The sequence below is a fragment of the Ovis canadensis genome, chromosome 2 (genome assembly GCF_042477335.2).
Source record: "Ovis canadensis isolate MfBH-ARS-UI-01 breed Bighorn chromosome 2, ARS-UI_OviCan_v2, whole genome shotgun sequence".
In the NCBI taxonomy this organism is placed as follows: Eukaryota; Metazoa; Chordata; class Mammalia; order Artiodactyla; family Bovidae; genus Ovis; species Ovis canadensis.
Window position 1 is genome coordinate 18140005 of NC_091246.1, and position 24547 is coordinate 18164551.

Sequence of the window (24547 nt, forward strand, 5' to 3'; positions counted from 1 at the left end):
CAGCTGCAATTCTGCAAACTGTATAAGGGTAGTGGGAGAGTCCGGAAAGGCAGGATGAGGTAGGGGAAGAAAATCGGACAGCTTTCATCATCTCCTGGTCAACAAATGCGGCCCGCAAGCCACACCATCTCAAACTGGTCTTGGGCTAGAGTCCTACCAATGTCCCCCACCCTGCAACGCTCCGGGAGAGGGGAAGGTGGAGCAAGGCCAGCTTGCGCATGCGCGCCGCTGCAGCCAAGCACTCGACAGAACCTATAGCCTCTCCTTTTATCTCCGGTTGTGTCTCAGAGCACACAATCCACAGCACCTTCAGAGTCTGTAGGCGGCGGGACACGGTGGAGGTAGGAATAAGCCTGCCAAGAAGGGCTAGGGCCTGGAACTACAGCTCCCAGCAGACACAGGACCGGCCACGCCTTCTTATGGGCGGGCCCGAGCCCCGCCCCCTCTCCTCCCACTACCCCCCCCCGCCCCCCGACCCCGCTTAAAGCGGCAAAACCATGTCGCCGCAACTGCTGCGAGCCGGCCCTGCGCTCTTTATTCCAAACTAGGCAGAGTGGGAAGCGGTAGTGTCTTTTCATTTTGCACCTAAACAAACAACGCGAAACAAAATAACTGTATTTCTAGCACATTTAGAGGCTTCTCTCAGATTCAGCATCTTGTTCCTACTTCACAAATTCTGAATTGTCGGTTTAGCAAATGAGAACCTAAAAGATAGCTCGTGTGTTAAATTTCTGTAAGATAAATTATTTTCCCAATTATGTGGGAGCAACTTTATTTTCTTTTCTATTTGAAGGTGGCAGTGGCTGATGTCTAGTCTCTTTTTTTTTTTGTAAAGACTCAACACAATCAGTAAGACAGGAATCTGTTAAATCCTGCAGTAAATCATCTTGAAAAAGTGAAAGCTTATTTGTTGATTTGATAAATGTTCTACTTGATTTTCTAAGTTTTAACTTTTGTAATGAAGTGTTTTTAAAATGCAGCATACTTGAAATTATGTTTTAAGGTGTAGATTTTAAAATCTACTTTAATTGTAACCTGATTTTTTAATAGGATGTGGAGTGAGGTTTAAAACTGCTACTCTTTGCTTCCTGCTATAGGGAAGCGAGGGAGAAGGCAATGGCAACCCACTCCAGTACTCTTGCCTGGAAAATCCCATGAGCGGAGGAGCCTGGTAGGCTGCAGTCCATCGCACACGACTGAGCGACTTCACTTTCACTTTTCACTTTCATGCCTTGGAGAAGGAAATGGCAACCCACTCCAGTGCTCTTGCCTGGAGAATCCCAGGGATGGGGGAGCCTGGTGGGCTGCTGTCTCTGGGGTCGCACAGAGTCGAATATGACTGAAGCGACTTAGCAGCAGCAGCAGCATAGGGAAGCGAAAAATGATGACTGTTAGATGGCATGAATAGTTACCTGAATAGTGCTACTGGGGTCCAAGGTCCTCATGGCTATACTGGGTTTCTTGAACAAAACTTTCTTGTATTGAAAACTGACTTAATTTTACTGTGTTACAGCAATAAAATTTAAGAACTTTCCTTTTGTCTTTCTACCTCAAGTTCTAACCCTGATTTCTCACAGTCACTAATAAGCCACCTCCAAATGCCAACAATGAACTTTTGTTTTTTGCAAACAAAAACTTTTTAAAGGCCTCAAAGTGACTCAATTTAGAACTTGAATGCAGAAGAGTTTTCTGGGGGTTGGGGGATGTCTCAACTTGAGCCTGCTGAGGTTTATGACTATGTATGCTGTCAGTCTGTAGCGTGGCATTTGAGGACAATGTGAAATTGGCCAACTTTGCAAAAAATTAATAATTTGTATAATTTTTGTTTGTTCTTTGTGTGTGGGGACCTCAGTAATAAGCATACTGAAAACTGGAAATAATAGTTGGTGTATAGTGATTTTTGAAAAGATTAGAGAGTAGCTATTGTGCTTTAAACAAACCCTCCGTACATTCTGAAGCATTAAATAGGGGAGAAAGCAATACTCATGATATTTGGTAATATTTAAAATTTTCCCAGATCTCAAATGTTCTCTTTATAGTCATGAACAGAACATGTTTTCTGGCTATCAGCTCTTCAATTAAACATTCAGTTTATCAAGTCTTAGCCAACACAGTAAGACAAGAAAGAATAATATCTAAAACAATGTTTTTGTGAACAAGAAAATTTCATGAGAACCTGCAGACAAAGTATTAACACTTTTTAGAGAAAGCAGCTGGAAATAAGGGCAATATACAGTAACCAAATTTATTCCCATCACTGTCAATAAAGGACAAACGTCAGTTTGACAAAAGATGCCATTGACAAGAGCAACAAACCTAGAATAAATCTGAAAAATGATGTGCAGTATTTTAATGAAAGGAAATATAATGTCTTATTGAAAAACATTAAGAAAATATTTAAATAAATGGATGGATACATTGTATTCATGGATGAAAGGACTCTATTTTATAAAGCTATTAATTCTTCACAAATCTATACATTGAATGTAACTCAAATCAAATTCTTATTCCATTTTCAGTGTATGCATCTTTACATATACAAATATTTAGTGAATTTAGAATTATGTGTGTGACTTAACAAGATTATTCTAAAATGTGTGTGGAAGATCAGTGGTTCATGAATTAGCAAATTTTTAAAGAATAAGGTGGGGCCTTAATACGTATTAAGACTATAGTCATTAGATAATGTGGTATTGTTTCTGAAATAGGCAAATAGAGAACAGATCAGGGCCTGGGCATATAGAAGAACTTATGTGATAGGTCATTGGGAGAAGATGTTCTATTCAATAAATGAACATATGTCTCTCAACATATTAATTAATAAAGAAATACATTCTGATGAAATCTTAAATGTAAAAAGCAAAACTAAAAATTTAGATGTTCTATATATCTTTATAAACTTGGTCTTAGAAAGGATTTCTTAAACAAGCTACATACAGTTAAAACCATGAAGGAAAACATAGATAAATCTGACTATATTTAAAACAAGTAAGAGGGAATTCCCTGGAGGTACAGTGGTTAAAACAGGCTTTCACTGCTGTGGATCTGGTTTTGATTCCTGGTCAGGGAACTAAGATCCCATAAGTTGCGTGGTACAGCCAAAAATAAAAATAAAAGCAAATAAAGAAACAAATGAAACTTTTGTACATTAGAAAACACAAGTGAAAAGGCAAGGTGCACACTTGGAAGGCATTTACAACTCAGAGGTGTAAGATTAGTATTCAGAACATTTAACTACTAGAAATCACTTAAAGACAAATGATACAATGTAATGATACAATATAATAGTGAATGAAGATATGGCAATTCCTAGAAAAGGAAAATGGAATGGCTAATAGTGAGAAGATGCTCAGCTTTCCTGGTAATCAGGAAAATTCTAATTAAAACAACAAGAAGACATCATTTCATGTTTATCTGATTGGAAAAATTAATAAGACCAATAATATCCAATGTTGTAAAAATGTTGGGCAACAGGTACTCTCGTCTACTGCTGATGTTAGTAAAAATTGGTTGAGTTTGACAGTATCATGAAAAGTCAAGGTTACAAAGCAATTCCACTTTGGATATATATTCTAGAGAAACTCTTGTACATACGCGTAAAATAACATGTTGGAAAATATTCATTTGTGATGATGATAGCCCAAAATAGAATACAATGAAAATGTCCCTCAAAAGAGGAATGGATAAGTAAACCAAATTCAATGGACTACTATAAGGCAGTGAAAATGAATGACTTATGACTGCATTGTCAACATGAATAGAAAACATAATTAGTGCAAGAAGAACAAGTTATAGAATGATGTATATGATGTCAATCTGTTACCACTTAACATAAAGTTTGGAACATATGATACAATACTAGTTATTGATTATGGATACTTTCATAAGTAGAGAAAGTATAAAAAGCATACATGGGATTAATAAACACTAAATTCAAGAAGAAGGAAGTAAAATTGGAAGGAACTTTAAATGTGTCTATAACATATTTCCTTATTTCTTGAAATTTTCCACCACAAAAAGAAATGAGGTTAGATTTTCAGATAACTTTCTGAGTTTCCTTTATAATTTGCAGTGAGCTGTCACTCTCTCTGTGGGATCCCTTGGCACTGAGGACTAAGGCATGTTGGAGTCTTGCTGACAGCCATCTGCCCAGCTTTCTATCTCCACATTTCTACAACGCAATGGAACTAGTGGAGATAACATGCTTAGCTGGCACCGAGGAATTTAAATCTGGCTGAGAATTCTTATTCTAGGAGTAGGACGGGTGAAGGCTGAGAGCATGGCTCTCTACCGCTGATCTCTGGTGGATGCCGATAAAAGCTGCAGTTTTAAGCACTTAAACACCTCATCTCTCTGTAGGCATCTTCCAATCAAAAATGGGTAAATTAATCCATTGGAATCCCAGATGCTAGTGGGATTGCAGCTGAGCCAAATTCTTAAAGGAGGGTCTCTTCATGCCCCTCTTTTCTTCCACTGGTTTTCAGTTTTAGAAAAGGTGTTTTGGGGGTAGGCAAAATGAGTTCAGTTCAGTTCAGTTGCTCAGTTGTGTCTGACTCTTTGTGACCCCATGGACTGCACCACGCCAGGCTTCTCTGTCCAATACCAACTCCCAGAGCTTGCTCAAACTCATGCCCATGAAGTCTGTGATGCCATCCAACCATCTCATCCTCTGTTGTCCCCTCTCCTCCTGCCTTTAGTCTTTCCCAGCATCAGGGTCTTTTCCAATGAGGGAAAATGAGTGAAGGTGGTCAAAAGGTATAAACGTTCATTTATAACATGAGTAAGTCCTAGGGGTGTAATCTACAGCACAGTGCTAATTATATTGTGTTGTTTATTTGAAGGTTACTAAGAGAGTAGATCTTTAAACTTCTCATCACATAGTTACAGAAAAAAATTCTGTAACTGTGTATGATGATGAACTTATTTGTGGTGATCATTTTGCCACATATACATATCATTGTGTTGTACACCTGAATTAATATAATGTGATATGGCAATTGTATCTAATTTTAAAAAAAGAAAAGGTGCTTCTAGAATCATTTTAAAAGGCTTGAAATGGTAAGAAATCCATGTCCACAGAGCATAATATACCTTGCTTTATTGAGGATACTTAATTGTGAAAATTTAATTTGGCTGAAAATTTTTAATTCTTGCTTTCTTATTATTTGGGCAGCACAAGTCACAATCATTGGCTACTGAAAAGTGTATCCAGTCTTTTTCTCCCTAAAACAAGAGCATTTGAAATGAACACTTAGTAGGACATACTGGCTCTTTACCACCTTTGCCTTTATGCCTTGACTCACACACAGGTCCTCCTGGATTCTCGAGTGATGTGAATGACCTTGGAATGCTTTTGTATTTATCAGCAAATATCTTATTAATTAGACACCCACACTGGCACCCACACTGATACAATGCTCTATTGAGCACCTGACAGATAAGTTTTTAAAGGACAGTCTTTGCCTCAAAGGCTTAAACTCAAGTAGTGCCAGTTGTATAGGCTCTTGGGTCTTCATCTTTGGTACACTGTTCACCCCTTTTCTAACCTCCAGATCGTTGGAGCTGTTTGAGTCCAGGACTATAGGGTCTCCACCCCCTCCATGAGCCATGCAGTGGGTATTCACTACATGCTTTGGCTGAAGGTGGTAGCAAAGAGTTTCTCTGTCTTTAGGAAAAGTCTAATAAGCCTTTGCCATGGGCAGTTGGCTTTTTAACTTCTCAGCTGTTTGTTTTTCTTTTTATTTTTTTTACTTAATTTTTTCTAATTAATTTTTAAAGTAAAGATGACAGACAATATTAGTGATTTGACATTTATATACATTACAAATTGACTATCACAAGTCTAGTAACCATCTGTCACCATACAAAGTTAGTGTTAATACAATATTATTGACTACATTCCCTATGCTGTACATGACATGCCCATGACTTATTTATTTCTTAACTGAAAGTTTGTACCTCCTTCACCTGTTTTGCCCTCTCCCACCTTCTCAGCTAGTTTTAATCACATGGTTTTCTATGGGCAAAAACCTAACTATAACTTGTTTCAATAGACGTTCACCCCAGAAAGGGGAAGTGTGTATGTATGCACACGTGCGTGCTCAGTTGTGTCCCAACTATTTGAGACTTCATGGACTGAGCCTGCCAGGCTCCTCTGTCTATGGGATTTTCCAGGCAAGAATACTGGAGCAGGTTGCCATGTCCTGCTTCAGGGTATCTTACTGACCCAGGGATCAAACCTGTGTCAGTTTGGTCTCTTGAATTGGCAGGCAGATTCTTTACCAACTGCGACCACCTGGGAAGCTTGTTTCATTAGAGTTGCATGTAGGAAAAGGAAAGTAGTTCATTTTAGCCCACAGTATAGAGCTCTACCAATCAAAAATCCCAAAGGCAGTACTAGGAGCTAATAACACCCACTCACATACATACTTGAATTCATTTCTTATGGGTTTTTCTCCTGTAAGGGCTTCCCTTGTAGCTCAGCTGGTAAAGAATCTGCTTGCAATGTGGGAGACCCGGGTTTGATCACTGGGTTGGGAAGATCCCCTGGAGAAGGGACAGGCTACCCACTCCAGTATTCTGGCCTGGAGAATTCCATGGACTGTATACTCCATGGGGCTGCAGAAAGTTGGACACGACTCTTTTTCCTGTAAGGAGTGAAGCCAAAAGCATTCACCTGTGTAAACATGATAAAGTTCTAGTATCATACAACTGAAATAAATAGCAACAGTTTAGAGAAAGAAGTTCTTTGTTAATAGAGATGTGATCAACACAGTTTAATGTGAGGATTTAATTTCCACCAAAACAGGAGAGTGATGGTCCTAAGAGTGGGTTTCTATCTTCTAGCTTATTACATTAGTTAATCAATTTACGGCCCAGGCTGCCTCTTTCTTGATGAGGATGGCTTTCACAGTTTGAGACTCTCAGGAGATTTAGGAGAAGGACTTAGCCCTCTCAAAGAGGTGATGTGGTGTTCTTTCTAGTTTGAAAGATCAGGAAGGCAGGCAACTGATACTGAGGGTCATGGTGACTTGTGCAGCCATGTGTGTGGATGGAGGGGGCCTGTCAACAAACTGCACCAGATGCCTCATCATCTTCCCAGGGAGATGTTAGAATGTGGTTGTTTCTCTATTTTCTTTTTTTGCTGGTGGAATGTAAAGTATTATTAATCATCAGATGTGAACTATTCACATGCATAGTGGAATCCTAGGTGAATGGGGGTGGGGAGAACTTGTGTCTTTGGTTTCATTCTCCCATTTAGAGAGCTAGGAAATTAAATGTGCTTCACAACATGACCATTTCTGGTTTGCAAGCAATCCATCCACATGGTATAAGAAAGAACTCTTTCCTTCTTTCTTTCCATTTTTTCCTTTCCCCTGCTTCCCTCCCATTTTCCTTCTCATTGACCTAATCATCGTCCATCACACATCCATCCATCCATCCACCCAATATTTACTGAGTACTTCCCATGTACCAAGCTCCTTAGACTAGTAGCTATGATCCAGGAATAGAGAGAGTGGAAGCCTGTTCAAGGGCAGGGCAGTCAGGATAGAGAGCAGAGCAGAAAAGTGAGGGAGTTGACAAGACATGAGACCCAGCAGGAGGTGAAGGATGATGATGGAGAAGTCAAAGACAGCTCCTCACTGGAGGTTCTTTCTCCTCCCATTTTGCAGAGTTCTACAGTCTCTGCCAGGAACTCTGGAACTTGCATACCACCTGAAACAAACAAAATATGGTAAGTACTGCAGACTTTCTATGTATAATTTATAGTGCTTAGACTTGCTGCCTCAGAGTTATGCTGGGCGAGGTTTCACTTGATATGCTACCATGTAGTGACTGTGTATCAGCTTACATTGCTAAGAGTTATAAGAAGCTTACATGGCTGAAAAGTATAAATTTTAAATAAAATTTTGAACCCCCAAACTCGTATAAGAAAAACTAGTGAAATATTACAGAGCAATCGGATAGTCCAGGAGACCAACAAAAGACTGAGAACATTGATGGCAGAGAAAAGGTATCGGAAATGAGACATAAAAGTTTGCTGAGACTAGTCAGATAGAAATACTGAGGGCAAATCATTAATGACGATGGAAAAGCAATAAATATTCTTGTTACAAAGAGCTCTTCGATGCAGAAGTTAAAAATACACTCTAAAGATGATCATGGTAGGAAGATTTCTCTGGCTTCTCTGTTTGAGACATCTACTCTATCACAAGAGCTTTTACAGAAAACACAGGCAGAGCTCAGAGAGTATGCACAGGACAGCTTTGTACCGACATCTCTGTGTGGCTGAATCTAATCACAAATAACCATATGTTGCTCTCTCAAGAGCCTGATTATTGAATTCATTAAGTGCATCTATGAACATAATTGTTATTTTTGCTTGTAATGAAATGTATGAATAAATAAGTGCATCAATACTATAGTAAAATCTATTAAAATATGTTGGCTGGTAGAGGCGCAAAGCACCAGAGAACAGGGAAGGGAGAATATTCACCTGGGAAGGCTTGTGCCCCGGGATGTGGCACAGACATTGATGCTTGCCAAAGAGAGTTGACATTCTCCCCCTGCATGTTCTACTTCCTAAGGCAGGCATGTCTCCTAGAGTAATTTTAGAATGATTTCTAGTAAATAAAAACAAAAATATCTAGAGAGGGGAATGCAGCTAACAGAAGTGCATAGTAAATCACTAGAATCCCAACCCAGCAGTCTTCTTTCTGCTTCATACAGCAACTTAAACTACTACTTCATCTGTTTTTATACTCATCTAAATTCACCCATTTTAGTGTTCAGTTCTATAGGTTCTGAAAAATGGCCTTAGTCATGCAGCCTCACCAAAGTTAAGATGCAGAACTCTTCCGTCACCCCTCAGAGTAGCCTGTGCTTCCCCCTTGTAGTCAACCGTTCCTCCCACCTTTAATCCTGGAAACCAGTGATCTTGTCTCTGCCTCTTCAGTCTTTTCCAGAATGATATGCAAGAGGAATTATATAGCAGCATAGCAGCTTTTAAATTAGGGGTTTTAAAGTGAAGTGAGTGAGCAAGAACAAAACCAGAGCCTATTCCCTGAATATTCTAGTCAAGTAAAATTTACTGTGCCAGACTCCTCACACCTTTCTAATATCCCTCAGAATATTTTTCCTGATTAAAGCAACTTTTGTTTTTCTTTCTCTGGGTCCTAACCCTCAGTTGCTTAAGAATTTTGGGGGTAGCTTTGCAAGTGTTTTCTGTTTGGTGGTGATCATGAGTCTGACTCTACAGAGGAGACTTGCTTGGCAATATTCTGTCTGGGGGAGAGGCATTGTTTTTCAAGAAATTTTATAAAATCTGAACTAAAGAGAAGAACTTATTTCAAGGAGTTCAGTTAGGATTTCCCTGAAAGAGAACAGACAACTAGAGTGTGGGAAGTACAGTGAAGCACATAAAAATGAGGAAAACTCTAAGCATCCTCTTTTATAAAGGTCAACTTCATACATAAAGGAACATAAAATTCCTGAAACATAAAACAGTGAGGCATATGAAGGAAAGCCAACACCTGTGGGTTTGTTGGGATGCACACAAATGCCGTGAGGCAGACAAGCCAGCTCTAGGTGCAGCATGAACTCATTGCCTAACTCTCTATCGCCCTTTCTACTCTTGCTCTTCATGACCCAGAACATATTAACTATAAAAACAGATAGTAGGGGAGCTGGATTTTACCTTTAATTTCCCTTGGCTATTATTGTTTTTTTCACAATGGGTTTGGGGATATGGATTTGTTTTATTCCATTCCATGAAGTATGAAATTAATAATGCTGCCCATCAAGGATAAGGATGGGGTGAAATACAGGCTGCTTCCTGCCTCCTTCACCTTCATTGGTAGTATTTATTGTGCATCCACTCTGGACTAGGGTAGTTGCTATTTGGCTGGTGCTATCTTAGTATAGTTAACTTCTTCTTCTTATGTCACCTTGCTTTCCCAGCCAGTTGTTAAATCATTGTATCAAATCACTGTGTATGCCTGCTGGTTTGGGGTCCGCCACTGTGCTTGTCACCAGTATTAGAGGACTAGACAAGGGGGACTGACAGTAACATTATATAAACAGAGAGATGGAGACAGTTGCATGGTAAGCTATGGGGACAGCATATGCATGAGATCCTGTATTTTCTCAGCTCTCAATTTGATAAAATCAAGGTCCTGGAAAGACATTAATATTTTTGTTTGCAAATACATTATATCCAAAGTCTTACCCAAATATGTTATGATTTGTTAATAAAAATAAAATTCAATGAATCTAACTTTTATATAGGAAAAAGTAAATTCATGAAAATGATGGGTTTGATATACAATCTCTGGCATCAGATGGTGAAACAGATGGTTTGTAAGCACATAGCAAGGAAAACAGCATGGGTTTACTAAGAGCAAGTCATGCTAAACTAACCTTGTTTCCCATTATGATTGTGATAGGACTGACACTGATAGAAAAAAGAAATTCCTTAAAATCAGTGTATCTTGATTTCAGTAAGGTTAAAATAGTCCTTGAGGAGAAGATGGAGAAAACGCACCGAAATGGTAATGCAGTTGATTTGTTGCTATTTAAACAAGTGGTTTATGGACCAGGACAACCTTGAGGGAGGTATACAGTGGTATGTCAGAGGACTCTAACTGTTCCTTCATTTTATCAATAACCTGAATGAAATCTGCACATTTTTGAGAGATATTGAATACAATGAATATCAAAATCAAGTTTTTTTAAGAAGAAAAAAAAGCAGAGTGGAACAATACCCCAAACTAATAAAAGATTTTTAATAAAGACAGATGTAAAGTCCTAAATCTGTGCCTTAAAAAATGTACATGTATAGAAGGGGGTAATCAACTTCTTGTTAGTTCATGAAGAGAAGACATGGATATCTAAATCAATTTCAAAAGTCAGTCAGTCAGTTCAGTCACTCAGTCGTGTCTGACTCTTTGCGACCCCATGAATTGCAGCACGCCAGGCCTCCCTGTCCATCACCAACTCCCAGAATCCACCCAAACCCATGTCCATTGAGTCAGTGATGCCATCCAACTATCTCATCCTCTGTTGTCCCCTTCTCCTCCTGCCCTCAATCTTTCCCAGCATCAGAGTCTTTTCAAATGAGTCAGCTCTTTGCATCAGGTGGCCAAAGTATTGGAGTTTCAGCTTCAACATCAGTCCCTCCAATGAACACCCAGGACTGATCTCCTTTAGGATGGACTGGTGTGCGATGCAAGAGTGGTGGCTGTACGGCACAGGAGCAGTGGAGAGGAGCTACCTGGTGTCCAAGGTCAGGAGCAGCGTCCAAGGTCAGGGATGACAGCCCTGAGGAGATACCCCATGTCCAAGGTAAGAGAAACCCAAGTAAGATGGTAGGTGCTGAGAGAGGGCATCAGAGGGCAGACAGACTGAAACCACAATCACAGACAACTAGTCAATCTGATCACATGGACCACAGCCTTGTCTAACTCAATGAAACTAAGCCATGCCGTGTGGGGCCACCCAAGACAGACGGGTCATGGTGGAGAGGTCTGACAGAATGTGGTCCACTGGAGAAGGGAATGGCAAACCACTTCAGTATTCTTGCCTTGAGAACCCCATGAACAGTATGAGAAAGGCAAAAAATAGGACACTGAAAGATGAACTCCCCAGGTTGGTAGGTGCCCAATATGCTACTGGAGATGAGTGGAGAAATAACCCCAGAAAAATTAAAGGATTTCAAAAGTAATGTGAGTCAACTGTATAAAATGAGTGCTGAATAATAGAATAGTATCTCTATCAGATGAAAATGGTCATCCCACTGTAGTTTCTATTGGTCACATCCATCAGTAGAATTGTTTCTAGAACCACATGTCTGATTTTAGGAAAGACATTAACAAAGTGAAGCCATTTCTGAAGGTCTGACTGTGCTGATTTGAGTCTGAAGATTCCATCATGGGACAAATAGGGGGGAAGGAACAACATGTACTGAATGTCTAGTTAGAGCGTAAGAGAGAAGATGAAAAGGTTGGAGGTGAATAGGAGGATGAAACAGGAATAGGTTAGCTTCCTAGGGGTTTAAACAATTAGTAAATGTGTAGGAAATGGCCCCAGAACACGAGTTATCTAGGATAGGGAAAGAGTCAAGTAGGGCGTTCTACCCCTCTCTTGTTCTGAATAAGGGTGAGGAGTGTGTGCGTGTGTACTTATGTGTGCGTGTGTGTATGTTCAGATAAATAGGTAGCTAGGTGGTGATCAAAGAGTATGTCTTAGTAGTCTGTGTTGCTATAACAAAATAACACAGACTGTGTGGCTTATAAACAACAGAAGTTTATTTCTCACAGTTTTGGAAGCTAAAAGTTTGCAATCAGGGTGCCAGCATGGATAGGTTTTGGTGAGGGGCCTCAGCCAAGTTGCAGACTGCTGTCTTTTAGTGTATTCTCCCATGGCAGAGAGAGGATGAGAGAATTCTCTGAAATCCCTTTCATAAGTATGGTATAGAGAGGGCTGCACCATCATGGCTTAATTACCTCCCAGAGGTCCTACCTCCTAACACCGTCACATTTAGGGTTAGGATTTCAACATGTTTTGGGGTGGGGGTAGACAGACATAGCGGCATGTGCTCCTTCTCCCCTTACTCCCACCATGCCTTCCCCCAGGACAATCCAGTTTGTCCTTATCATTCCATTCACTGTTGTTGCTAATTTAGTGTCAAGCTTCATTGTAGGAATTGGAGACACAAGGTTGAATAAATCCATTTTCTACATAAATTGAGCTCACAGTCTGGAGGGGACAAATGGGCATTGTGCCTGCAAGTCGGCCTGCTGAGAGCTCAGAAATGAAGTTAGGAAACTAGAGTCACTCAGTCATCAGTCCAGTGACTAAGTGTCATCTGCACAGACTTTCATAGCTGGAGGGGATTTTAGACATCTGCTTAGTGTATGGATTTCAGACAGTGCCTTGTGGAATCTTTGGGCTCTCATGAAGCTTTCTTAGGGGTTGCTATGTACAAGTGCATGCTAAGTCACTTCAGTTGTGTCCGACTCTTTGCAACCTTATGGAATGTAGCCCACCAGGCTCCTCTGTCCAAGGGATTCTCCAGACAAGAATGATAGAGTGGGTTGCCATGCCCTTTCCCCTACTTGTAAGGGGGAGATCAAATCAGAAGATGTCAGAGATCCTCCCTTACTCACATTTTAAGCAGAGAAGTTCGACTTCTGTTTTACTTGTTCATTATACACAGATGAATTAACTTGAAGAAAGGGTACTGCTACTGCTAAGCATTTAACCATACTCTAAGGCCATGCAGGGGAAGAGGAAACAGTGGCCAAAAGGTATTAGAATTTGTTTGATGCAATTAAAATGTTTTAGTTTTATACCTATTATGTGTTTACAAAGACTATTCATTCAGTGGCTATTGAAATACCTGATAAGCTAAGATCCTATGTGCTTCTAAAATCATTCTAAGATTTTCCTTTAGAAGCTTAGCTTTTTCATAGGACTTCAGACTCCCTGAGGGCAAGACTTTGCCCTATCCATTTCTGTTTCTCAAATGAATAACACTGTGCCTGATACTTATGGGTGTTCCCAATGTTTGCTGAATGTATAAGGAAGGAATTAAATTAATGTATTAATTGGACCTAGAACAGATCTTCTAACTGATTATAGAAAAATAAAATAAAACTCTGAAACCTCATTCAATTTTCAATAACCTAATAAGTTGAAAAAACATATATACATACACATTGTACTGCATTAGTAATAACTATAGCAATCAAACTACATATTGATTGGTGTCGGAGAAGACTGAACATTTGGTTCTGAAGCAGTTTATTTTCTTTCATCTGTGAGCACCCAGTCTCCCACCACTTCCTAGTGAATCCTGGAATCTAAGTTATAAATAATGACAAAATTCTGCCAAAGATATTTCTCACAGGAGGGATATGTAACTTCCTTTCCTGTGATGCACTGACTTACTAAACAGCCACTCTCGTGAATTCCAATTAACAACAGCTTTTGTTCTTTCTGGACAGAGTTTCAGGCAAATATAAAATCTTCAGGATTCCTGTAGCCATTTCTGAGTGTAGGCTGGAAGCATTCAGACCCATTCAGAGGTACTTGGTAACCAGCTGATACATGACTATCTGACTTGGGTTTGGCCAGGCCGAAGCCTGGACACTGTGGTTCTCCTCAGAGAAGGTGCATGCGGGGTGTGCAATGAACAAAACACTACTAGATATTGTGTGGAGAGGGTGCTTTTCTCAGTTTTACCAAAAGTGTTAACCTGTAAAACTGGCTACTAGTATATACTCGCCCCCGCCCCACCCCCCCACACACTGACGTATTTGTGGGAAGAATCTTTAGTAAAGAATAGAAACCAAGGTTTTATGTAGACCAAGAAGGGGAGGATGATATTCTCAGCAGGGAGTTGACAAGCAGTAGCTATGAATTATCCCAGGAAAACCAGGGAAGTCTCCTGAAGATACAGGAGTGATTAAGGGCCCTGCTTTTGATTAACAATTCATAACTCTTAAATTTTCTATGGTCCATTAAGGCACCCTTCTTATCTAGAGTAAATGAAGTAACTTTACAAATTGTTCCTTAGACTTACATTTGGACACCATGACTTTATAGGAGAATGTAATTTTCCTCATTCTGGATAACTGAGACAAACCTGGGACATATTGCTTCTTCTCTTATGAATGTGAAATGGTGTGGGAAGCAGAAACCCACTTTTAGACATGAGATTTATGTCAGTGGTACTTGTTTTCCTCAAAATAATCCCATCTCAAAGATGGCCTCCATCTTGTCACTGAAGTCCATCCTCTGAAATTGCTTTTCAGAAGGTGGATCCGTATCTTATTCTTCCATCCACATTCATTACATACAGAGCACGTATCATATGACAGGTTGTGCAGATACATTAGCTAACTGGCCACTGCCCTTATCTTCAAGAGTTACTGGGAAGAGGCACAAGTGTTTCTGATATATATTACTGCCTAAGAAACTACCCAAACTTCATGCTGAAAACAAAACCAGCGATTTATTTTGCTCACAAATCCCTAATTTTGGCAGAGAGCAGAGCATGAGCTCATCTCTGTTCTACATCTTTTGGGGAAATTCAAAGGGGGCAGGGATCACATGAAGGCTTGCTTCCCTAACCTGTCTGGAGGTTGATGCTGGCTGTAGGCTGATATCCTAGCTGTGGCTATGGCTATAACACTACAATATGACCCATCAGTATAGTCCTCCCACTTCTTCACTGTATGGTGATCAAGGTCCAAGAATGAGGAACCCAAGAGAAACCAGAAGAAATTGCATTTTCTGGCCTTGTTTCAGAAGTCGCACAGCATCACTTCTGGTGCATTCCGTTCCTTTGGGCAGTGACAAAAGCTCACTCTTGTTCAATAAGAGGAGAATTAGACTCTACCTCTGAATAGGACAAATGTCAATATGCAAACATGGTTTAAAACTCCAATAAGAAGATAAACAGTTACCATAAAATGGAAAAGTAGAAAGGGTAAGCACTGGACTTGGGTAAAACCTAGGGTTAATTCAGTGGTGGGGAGCAGAAAAGACTTCCTAAAATAAATTATGTAAACCTCATTCCTAGGGAGTTAGTTGAGATTAGTCAGGAGAATGGGACAGCGAGATGGGAAGAGTGGTACATGTAGAAGAAAGTAATAATAATAGTAATAAAAACTGAGCAAGCTGGCATAGTTACAACTAGTTTGGGAGAATCAGATGTAAAGTATGAGAAAGAGTGACATGGTATGAAGCTGAAGAGGTGGCTACAAAAGCCCTTGTAAATAATTTTATGGGTTTGGACTTTATCCTGCAGGCAAACAAAGGAGTCATTGAAGTGTTTTAAGTAGGGAATGATATGATCAGATTTGTAGTTTATTAAAAAAAAAAAAAAAACCCACTCAGCTGTAGTGTAGAGAACTTATCATAGAGGAGAGCTTGGGGTAAGACAGGCAGTAGATGACTAGTTCAAAGGATGCTGGAGTATCCAAATTAGAGATGATCATGGAGTGGGTTAAAGTCATGATGGGGGTGGGAAGAAAACGCAAAGCCAGGAGATCTGAAGAGTTAGAATTGAAGGGACTTGGTGATTAATGGTTGGTTGTTGGGAGAGAGAGAAAGGAGTCAAGGGTAAGAATAAGACTTTTGCCTTGCATAAGCAGGTGATATCATTCACTCTTTTGTGGCTCATGAGGAACAGTTTTGGGAGATAGGATTATGGGATGCTGATGAATTTTCTTTTGAATTTGGTGTAATTGTGGGACATTCAAGTGGGACTATTCACTGGGCTGTTGGATATGCGAATAGAGCTTATACAGGAAGACTGGGCTTTGAAAAAAAGATTTGAGAGTCATCAGCATACTGAATTTGTAAATGGCAATTGCAGACTTGGGTGAACAGAATCAAAAGAAAGCAAAAAAGAAACCTGAATTGCACCAGTTTTTGAAAGAATGGGGAAGAGGGAGAGAACCCCACAAAATGAATGATAAAATAAGTTAAGCAAGTTGCCAGAGAGCCAGGAAGTGTGGCATCATGGAAACCATGGGAAGAATGTTTCAAGAACAGTGAGCAATGATAGAGGCTGTAGAGAAGTCAAGTAGCTTGAGAGTTAAAGAGGCCTCTGGGTAACTAAGAGAACTGGGCCCTTGACATCTTCTTTTTTTCCTATACCTTTTATGAGGTTAATCTCAGAGCATTGGAGTGACCCATGTAACTGTGAAAATCAAGTGATAAGTAATATGGAATGTAACTGAAGATTTTGTGGGCAAGTGGGGATGTAGTTGTATACTACCTACTGAAACTTGATGAAAATCGTTACCCATTTCTGTTTTTTCTCCAAAATTTCTCTTCCTTTACCTCTTTTCTTTGTGCACAAAGCCTCTTTCTCTAGCTTCTTCAGTACCACCATCCTCCAATATTTTATTTCTTTTCTTGTTCACTCTCCCCTTTGCACTTTGTAGGGCCATTAGTAATAAACAATTTTAGAAGTATAATGGTTATGTTTAGCAACCTGGAGTTTCAAAACTAACTAGGCCAAGACCAATTTTAGTGTAGTGGTGGGGATGGAAGGCACATTATAGGTGTTAAAAATAAGTTAGACTTCTTGTTAAACATGTTAGACTAACCATATACTTTTATCTCCATTCCCTTTTCAAACCTCACTAAAATGACAGTTATGGCTTCCAGGAAAATGGGCTCTTCAGATCCCCTGCTCTTAGGAGCATAATTCACCAGTGGCCTTAGTTGCCACCCCTTAGTTGCTACCACTGCCTTGATGTCAAGGCCACATTTTCTGTGAGCTGTTCCTGATGGTACATGGTAGGGTTATTAGGGTAATAGGATTGGAGAAGACCCTGATGCGGAAAGATTGAGGGCAGAAGGAGAAGAGGGCATCAGAGGATGAGATGGCTGGATGGCATCACTGATGCAATGGACATCAACTTGGGCAAACTCCAGGATATGGTAAGGGTCAGGGATGCCTGCTGTGCTGCAGTCCATGGGTGACTGAACAACAGCAACAAAGGGTTACTAATACAACCTCATTACTACAATGCTTTCCTGGTGGCTCAGATGGTAAAGAATCCACCTGCAATGCAGGAGACATGGGTTTGATCCCTGGGTTGGGAAGATCCCCTGGAGGAGGGCATGGCAACCCACTTCAGTATTCTTGCCTGGAGAATCCATGGACAGAGGAGCCTGGGCTACAATCCATCAGGCCGCAAAGAGTTGGACACAACTGAGTGACTAAGCACAGCAGCACAATGCAACCTCATTACTATGAGACTCCTCCAGTGGCAAGATACTGGTTTGAAGGCTCCTCCCTGGCCTGATCAAATCTTTCTTAGAATCACAATGTAGTTCTATATTCTTCCTACACAATCCTCAATTCTTTCCTTCCTTTTTCCTGCAGACATCCAAATTTCATGGTAGTTGAAAGCCTCTGCTGCCCCCCTTTCCTCTAAATAAACCTCTTGTATGTATAATCCAATCTTGACATATGCTTCTCAAAGGACCCAAACTAACACAATTGTAAATTTAGAAAGGTAGAAATCCACAAGGAAAAGGAGGAAAAATGACAGCAGGAGGGAGAAATTTGCAAAATTCAGCAAAATCAGCAAAAATTTGCAAAAATCAGCAAAATTCTGAAAAATGGAAAGTTGGTAGATGAGAGGTAACAGTCTTACCAAGGAGAAACCTGGGTACCAACAGAGGGGCTGGCCAACAAGACGGGAGCTGACATGAGTTACAGTCTTCAAAATGCTGAAGAATTAGAGGCATAAAGCCCTGGGGTAAGGCTGAAAATATGAAGAATTGGTTGAAAAGTCTGCACAAAGAGCAGTTGGCCACCAGATCCCTTCTTTCATGACTAGAATGAACTACGTCTCCTGTAAGGAGACTGAAGATGCCAGTCTTGGGAACACCAGACACAGTGGAAGGGTGATTAATTGCAAGTCTATGAGCTGGTGTGAACTCCACCCGTCTCTAGCAACTGGCAGCCTTCTTCTTAAGAAAGGATCTCAGAATGCCAATAGCCGTAGTAATTAATATACCTCCCAGATGGGAAATTAAAGACCTTTTTTCTGGTCTACCCTAAAGAAAATAACAAGTGATATCATCTTTTGAAGTCCCCCCAACACAATCGCCATCAACAGGTACAATCGTCATATAGTGAAATCCACCAGTCCATATACTGACTCTCTAAAAGACATAGACAGACAAACAGAAAAGTTAAAAACAAGTCAAAGGAAAAGAGAAACAGGACAGTGGCTGGAGAAACATTTATAGATAAACCTTTTAGTTACTACGTTCAGAGAAATGAGTTGTTTTGTAACCATGAAACAAAAATAAACTCTATAAAAAAGAAACGGTCAGAAAATAAACAAAATATTAAAAATATGAAAGCAAAAAAATTAAGTAGACAGTTCAATGAATAAAATTGTGGAAATATCCATTAAAGTAACACAAAGTGTCAATGAGATTAAAATGGGAACAAATAAGCAAAAAATGGGAAGATCTGTCCAAGAAGTTCAAATTTGAGTAAAAGCAGCTTCCAGAAAAAGAGCAAAAAAAGAAAGAAAAGAAATAAGGAGGAGGAGGATATGGGCATTATCAAATAGGAGATAATGTCCCAGAATTGAAGTCTATGTCTCCAGGATAAAAAGGCCAAATGAATGGCCAACACAATGAATTAAAAAAGACCTGTACCAAGGAACATTTTTGTGAAATTTCAGAACATTGACTCAAAGAGAAGCTCCTAAAATCTTCCAGTGGGAGAAGGAGAGGAGAAAGAATAAGATACCAATCATACACAAAGCATTAGGCACCAGAATGCCATCTGACATCTCAGTGGTAACCCTAGACTTTAGAAAACCATAAAAGCAATCTTTCCACATTTTTAGGAAAAATGTTTTCCAATCTTAAATGCTATACTCAATCAAACTATCAATAAAATTTGTTTGGAATAAAGTTATATAAGATCCTTAAAAATGTACTTTAGATGCAAGTTTTTTCAAGAAGCTCCTGAAGGATATACTCCACCAAAAAGTGAATAAACCAAGAAGGAGGTAACTAAGTGTAACCTAACCCAATACAGGAAAGATTAGAGACCTCCAGTTAACTCACACATAGACACATCAGAAGCCTCCCTCTGCTACCAACAACTTAGACTCCCCTTTGTCCAGTTACAGCATTGAAAATTTGAGACCCTAATTCTTACACAGTTCTTTTTTTAATGTCTAAATCCCTTACTATCAATCCACTATTATAATGACCTGGTCCAATAATTCCTTAGTTATCAATAATCTAGTAACTCATTCACTTATTGAGTGCCCACTATAGTATAGTTGAATTTGAAGAGAAACAATGGGGAAAAAATAAGTGTGAACAATTATTTTCTTGTCTTTGTGTTTTTGTTAAGCCTTCCTTTCCCTGAGGTCAAGGTCTAGTTTGAAAGAGGAACAAAAAAATGTAGATAAAGGGATTTCTCCTACTCTGAATTTTGTATAAGATAGGTAAGCACACATATCCTTTGATGAATATGGAACCCACTACATGTGCCAAAGTCCTGAAGAATGGGACTTTAAAAATGACCTCTTTCTTCTACAGAAACTATTAAGACCCAAGTGATGCTGCAAGTCATGTTAATTTTCTAAAGCTCGTATATTTGAAATCCTGTATCTCTAAGTGCAGAATATTTTTGCCTTCAACCTGCTTTGGGTTTGAGAGATTATCTGAGTTATAGGTGGTCCAAATATTAACAATATTGGGGTCTGCACATGAGCTTTGTAATTTTGATGTGTATTTAAGAAGCTGCTAGTGCTTGTAAGGCATATTGCAGATGCAGCTGATGCCATGCTTCTATCCCCTCTGTCCATCCATGCTCACGGATTCCTGCTGAAGATAATTTCCACAACATAGACAGATTCCCACCCAAGCACCTGGTTCTCTTTTCTCTGTGTAGGGGCTTTCTTGGCACCATGAAGAGCTTGCAGAGCCTCAAACTGGCTCAGCCCAGAAGTCCAGGGACATCAGCACCCATGGGGCACAGGGCAATTCTCAAGCAATGGGAGATGGAAATCAGTGGATAAAACCAGTCTTCCAGTCCACCCATGGAATAATTCTGGGCAGGGCTATCTCTGCTTTTGCATGACTTGAAGTTGACTGACCTTGGGTATAAGGGAGCAAAATTTGCCACTACAAAATGTGTCTCTTTGGCATGAGATTTATTTTAGGTCGGTTGTTTTTAGGAAATACAGACAATATAGGAAATTTTGTTTTGTTTTTTGTTTGCCTCCCCCTTAACTGACTAAAAGAATTTAGATAAAAGTCCTGGTTCCAGAAAGAGCACTAGCACCAGAGATATCTACAAAGAATATGGGCCACATGTGGTAAGGCTTTGAGAAACAAAATCCTCTACAGTCCCATTGTCCCTGAGTGGCATAAAAGCATATGTTTACCAAACATTTGTTTTTTAAATTGTTTTTCTCCCCTTTGAAGTCCCAGCCTCCTACCCTCTTCTTCTGTCAGATGGCATGTAAATTCAATTGCCTAACTTGTCCTTGGATCTCGAATTCTCATGGAGTTCCCCATATGTACATAAATTTGGTTTTTCTCCTGTTAATCTGTCTTGTGTCAATTTAGTTGTTAGGCCAGCCAGAAGGACCTAGAAAGGTATAGGAAAAGTTTTTCTCCCCAACAGTTGGCATAGTTGGCAGGATTAACTTTGTTCACTGACACTACTTGCTCTGAGGCTATTACTGCTAAGAGATTCAGCCAACATAATGGAAGATTCTTACCACATCAGTCTCCCAAATCTCTGCCTGCAGGGTCTATTGAAAGCCATAATGGTAAGAGTCCTTTATTTTCTTTTTCTAAATTTAGATTAGCAGGAGAAAATATTTGTGGAACTAGTTCCTTAAGTCACAGCGACCCTGGTGAAAGTTTGGTTAATGACTACTCTTGATTTTTATTGATACTTTTAGTCCCAAACATGGTCACTGTTTTTCTTTTCCTGTTGTATTGTTTGTATTCTTCTGTATGTTGAGATCTTAGCTTTATGACCAGTGAGAATACTCTGATCTCCACCAGCTGAAAGGTACATGTTCCAGCATGTATTTGGTGGTCGTTGTAGTGGACTGAGATTCCAAACAGCTGTGGCCAGTTTGTCTGAAGCATAGTTAACAACCTGGGCTTGCAACTGGTGTCTCTTTGCTCCATGGTGCTAGCTCTCAGTGGGGATTTGTCACAAGTCCAATGAGAGACCTTGTCTTTCCAACCTTTGTTGTCTTATTAGTGCTGAAAGAGTCAAATAGCTGCCTGCCAGAGATTAGTGGGTCTGTGACTGGAGATGTCTTATATTTTGTGAAAAACTAGAGATACCATCTGCACTGCACCACTCTTAGTTCATGGGACTACAAGGTCTTTGCTTTCTTAGACTAATTCTGGGAGTGAACTTTCTGGATCTTTTAAGGGCTGCATCTTTTGCACTCTTGTGTGGGATGCCTCTTGCATCTTTGTTTAAACTATAAAAAGATTTATTAGTTTGAGTCGCTATTTCAGAGGTCCTATAACTCATCAATGGCCAGATGATGGATCCAATGGTTTGACTATATTTGAAAGAAAAAAAAAAATTAGAGACCTCTTATTGTAAACAATTGTCTTATATAATCATGTTATATAACAGCTAGCCTAAGGGACATCCTTAATAAGGTAGAAGGACAGAAATTAGAATTAAAGTAAAAGTTTACTTAGACCTGTTCCTATTTGCCTTCAGATATTTGCAGATAATGTGAAAAATCAGAACACTGGAATTACAATTGTCCTGCACTTAAGAATAAGAAGGAAAAGGAACAAGAGGAACTATTTGGAAATTGGGCAAATAAAAATGATTTTAAATGTCCAAGAACTATGGTTTAGTTCTACCAAAAAAAAAAAAAAAAAAAAAGATGACCAGACAAAAATGTGGGTTCCACCCTGTTTGTAGCTAGATATAGCTGAAGAGAAAATGTGAGTTAAACCCCAGTTGCAACTAGAGCCCTACCAAACTGCACCCAGCCCTCAAGGAAATTACAACCTAGAATTACAATGGCCATTTTGAGGAACATTCCAATTAGATAAGATCATTTAAAGAGTGCACTTAAAAGCAAGGGCTCCCAAATCAAACAAAGAGAAAAGGATACCTATTTTAATTGGTATGCAGGAAACTTCAAAAGGCTTCTAAATTCCAAAATAGCTTTGTTGAAAGATTTGTTATAAAAGGCAGAAAACAAAATAGAAGGCCACTGGTCTGAGAACTCATGACCACAGGTGATATTCAGAGCCTAATAAGAAAATTTTACGCCTCATCTCCTAAATCCAGTTCAGCTCAGTTCAGTCACTCAGTCCTGTCTGACTCCTTGTGACCCTAAGGACTGCAGCACACCAGACTTCCCTGTCCATCACCAACTCCCAGAGCTTGCTCACACTCATGTCCATTAGTTCAGTGATGCCATCCAACCATCTCATCCTCTGTTGTCCCCTTCTCCTCCGGCCTTCAGTCTTGCCCAGCATCAGGGTCTTTTCCAGTGAGTCAATTCTTCCCATCAGGTGGCCCAAGTACTGGAGTTTCAGCTTCAGCATCAGTCTTTCCAATGAATATTCAGAACTGATTTCCTTTAGGATAGACGAATTGGATTCCCTAAGTTAAATGCACCCAAAGAGAAAGAAAAGCATTATAACATAAGTGGATAGGTAGTTTTGTTCTTTCACAAGCGACTCAACTCGCAGATTTATTGGAAAGGCTTCTAAATATTCTGGTTTTAGGAAACCAAAGCCTTTCTTGGAGAACCTACATTTCTTCCCTGTGCCTCTGAGATGTAAATGTTCTACAAACTTTTGGTAGGTAAATTCTCTTTTTTCCCTCTTGGCCATGCTGCACAGTTTGCAGAATCTTAGTTCGCTGACCAGAGTCTGAACTCATGCCCCTTGCAGATTCCTAACCACTGGACCACCAGGGAATGCCTAGGGAAGTTATTCTTTTTTTAAAATTTATTTATTTTTAATTGGAAGATATTTGCTTTACAATATTGTGTTGGTTTCTACCATACATCAACATGAATCAAATGTTTTTCAAGTTCTTGTGATCTAGGATTAATATTTAGAAAATAAAAGCAAGTTTATTGATTTCATGAAAACAAGCATGTCTTTAGCATTACCAGTGCTTTGTTACTTTTATTCTACTTAGATTTATGAAAAGTCAGATAAATTCATGTTATCTCTATTGCAAAATTTGTCAGCCAGAAAAAAAAGCTTGTGTTGATGGTTGACTTTGTTCAATGTCTCATGAAGTATTTTTTATTGTAGGTAATCTAAATATAATCATTTAGAATAAATAAAATTAAATAGATATAAATAGGATCAATGTTTTAAATAATTACATATCATTGCATATGTACTTTAAAATAGCTTCCAAAATCTTTTTGGTTACTAGAAACTTTAGTGTTCTGCTAAGTTGAGTTAAATTAAAGAACTTAATGAGTTAAGTTCCTTGAATATCTAAATCACTTCCAAATAAAATACTGAAACATTAATTGCTGAATAAGTCTAAGTTTACCTACTTTTGACCTCTTATTACAGAGGAACTAAAGATATTTGTAAACCTGTTTTGGGCCAATTTGAAAACACTGCTATCAGGAAACATATGTTTCTAGAAATCTCTAAATGTATTCATACATTTGTCAATAAAAAGAATGCTGGTATATTCGCAATTGCTTATATGTTGGTTTTTGCTTCCCTGGTGGCGCAGAGGTTAAAGCATCTGCCTGCAACGCGGGAGACCTGGGTTCGGTACCTGGGTCGGGAAAATCCCCTGGAGAAGGAAATGGCAACCCACTCCTGTATTCTTGCCTGGAGAATCCCATGGACAGAGAAGCTTGGTGGGCTACAGTCCATGGGTCGCGAAGAGTCGGACACGACTGAGTGACTTCACTTTCTTTCACTTTCAAGGTTTCTAAGGGTTAAGTATTCTAGTACATGATTAAAGCTACTAGAAATGATGCTGTAAGCAATTCTG

General features: G+C 39.4%; 1 long non-coding RNA gene across 1 annotated transcript in view; it reads left to right on the forward strand.

Annotated features, from left to right (window-relative positions):
• The first annotated feature begins 220 nt into the window (after positions 1-220).
• Positions 221-24547, forward strand: part of LOC138434506 (uncharacterized) — a 43487-nt gene continuing 19160 nt past the window's right edge. The window contains exons 1-3 of the long non-coding RNA XR_011254816.1: positions 221-341; positions 7674-7735; positions 11209-11343. This is a non-coding gene — a long non-coding RNA (uncharacterized lncRNA). The remainder of the gene's footprint in view (positions 342-7673; positions 7736-11208; positions 11344-24547) is intronic.